Below are 2,500 nucleotides of genomic sequence, written 5' to 3'. Positions count from 1 at the left end.
CTCTCTGTGACACTGACACACACACACACATATATATACACCCTCTCTCTTTCTTTCACCCCTCACACACACAAGCACTTATAGACAGAAATACTCTCACACACACGCACATGAATGAAGAGAAGTATTACTATTACTGATAGAGCATCAGCAGTAGTGTGGTGATGAATGGGCGTGCAGTCGCCTCGTGACTCTTGCTGTGTCCACTGGGAGCAGCAGTGCACTGCTGAATGGACGTGTACGCTGTCGTGGGGGGGGGGGGGGTGAGCTGCGGAGCGTCGGTCTGGTCTGTAGGTGTCAGTGTTGTGTGAAAGTGAAGCCAGAGGAGAGAAGAGGGGTGGGGTGGGGTGAGGAGGGGGGGGGGGGGGGAGAGGAGGAGGGGGAGGGGTGTAGGAGTAGGAGACAGATGGCCTTGTGGGATTTACGTGCTTTGTTGATGTGTGTGCCAAACCCATGCTCTCTCTCTCTCTCACACACACACACACACACACACACACACACACACACACACACACACACACACACACACACATAAATACAGAGGAGCAAAAGTAAGTGAGTTGTAGATGGAGAGCTCTGACTGGTCCTGTGGTCAGATAGTGCCGGTGACCATTTGGGGCAGTGTTGCTCCATAGTTTGTAGATGCTGTTAGTATGTCACTGGGTAAGGGGTGTTTACTGAGGCATGGCTGCCTGTGTGTGTGTGTGTGTGCACTTATGAGAAGGGGGAGGGGTGTGTCCTCAGAATGTGTGTTTGAGAGTGTGTATTCAGCCAGTAGGGGAGCTAGCACACCACAAATAGCGTGTTCAATGGGAAGATTCCCAAGCTCTTGTTTGACAAGAGCGTCTTAAGGAACAAGTTCACTAATGGAATTATACCTGATTAGCGGGGCTTACTGTGGTTAAGTCGACTGTGTGTGTGTGTGTGTGTGTGTGTATGTGTCTTGTTTGCGCGTGTGTGTTAGTGAGGGAGTGTGCCGCTATGTTACTGGGCAGATATGCCATGGCATTGATTTTGACGGTGGTTAGCAGCACCAGTAGGTCTCATGGGCAGCATTGATGGTTGATTGATTCATCCTAAATTGATTAGCCTCGTTATTCACTCCAACAGCTTTGGTTTTTTTTTTTTTTTTCGTTCGGTCAGTTTATCACAATCATGTTGTCACATGTTGTCACATCTTGCTAAATATATCTCTCGAAATCATTGCAACAGTAGGAGCATATTAGAAGCACAATTATAGTCTGTTCCTGGGTGTTTGGTCTTTTGGTCAGACAGAGACGCAGGGTGGGTGTTTGGTCAGACAGAGACGCAACCGTAGAGCGAGAGGCAGATGTGTTGACCCTGTAGAGTCACTGAAGGGGTCAGCTAAGTGAGCAGCGTGACGTGTCTGGCCGGCAAGCGTCGGTCAGTGCTGCGATCAGTGCTCTAGGCCCAGCACTTGTGGCTGCTGTTATGTGATGTGATAGTAGGGCAGTGGGTCATCCACACAGCTGTACGCTGGCCAGCGGCACCGTCCACTGCTACACTGACCGCTCAGCCACTTTCAGGCTTTTTTTTTCAAGATGTTTTATCCGCCTCTGGGATTACAAATGCTCTAAATATTTCTCTTATTTATGTAAGTGATAAGCAGATGATCTCCATATGTGTACACATATATGTAAGAGTATTTATATAAAGTAGGAAAGAAATGAGACAGTAATTTACAAAAGCTCTAAATATGTCTCTTGTAAGTGATCGCCAGACGTTTTCCCTATAGGGGTGTTTGTTTATAAGTGCTAAAGCCTATAGAGTGGGTAAGGAATAGGAAGGAGTGTATGTGGGGATGTTTTTCTCTCTGAGTGTAGTTCCCTGTGTTGTCCTGTTGATGGCGTACGTGAGCTGTGTGAGGGGTCTCCCACTGGCCTGATGACGGGGGCGTGGGTGTGTGTGTGTGTGTGTGTGTGTGATGTGATGGCTCAGACATAGAGCCATCTGGCAGCGGCTTTACTGGAGATTATACTGTGAGAGTGATTCAGGAGGGGGTGGTTTCTGTGAGTGTGTACAGTGGGGGTAAGGAGGGGTCAAAATGTGATTGTTTCTATACAGTTCACAAGAGCTCAAAAGTGATGGTGTGTGTGTGTGTCTAGTGATCTTAAGGGGAAGCTATGATGGTGCATGTTTCTTTCTTAATGGATTGTGTGTGTGTGTGTGTTGGGGGGAGGGGGAGAGAGAGTGGGTACAGGGGGAGACACAGGGGGAGGGGTGCTGGTGGGCATAAACCTTTAACCCCGCGCTTCAAAGAGGAAATAATTAAAGCCATCTGCCCGCCTGCACCACTACACACCCCCTTTCTCTTGCTACACACACACACACACGTAAACAAAGACATGTTCTTGGACCCATAGACATGTTCTTGGGAAACATACAGATACTAGAGAATATGATCTCATGCCGTCTATACATTACTAATGTTATTATACCAAAATGTTCCTGGGTAATTATGCAAACAAATCAACTATTC

At 47.7% G+C, this 2,500-nt stretch overlaps 1 protein-coding gene across 1 annotated transcript in view; it reads left to right on the top strand.

The window, feature by feature from the left end:
* LOC121693989 (protein diaphanous homolog 1) overlaps positions 1–2,500 on the top strand; it is a 121,744-nt gene that overhangs the window by 105,762 nt on the left and 13,482 nt on the right.

Source organism: Alosa sapidissima, chromosome 20 (genome assembly GCF_018492685.1).
Source record: "Alosa sapidissima isolate fAloSap1 chromosome 20, fAloSap1.pri, whole genome shotgun sequence".
Taxonomy (NCBI): domain Eukaryota; kingdom Metazoa; phylum Chordata; class Actinopteri; order Clupeiformes; family Clupeidae; genus Alosa; species Alosa sapidissima.
The sequence above is the reverse complement of the archived record's forward strand: the minus strand, read 5'-3'. Positions and strand labels throughout refer to the sequence as shown.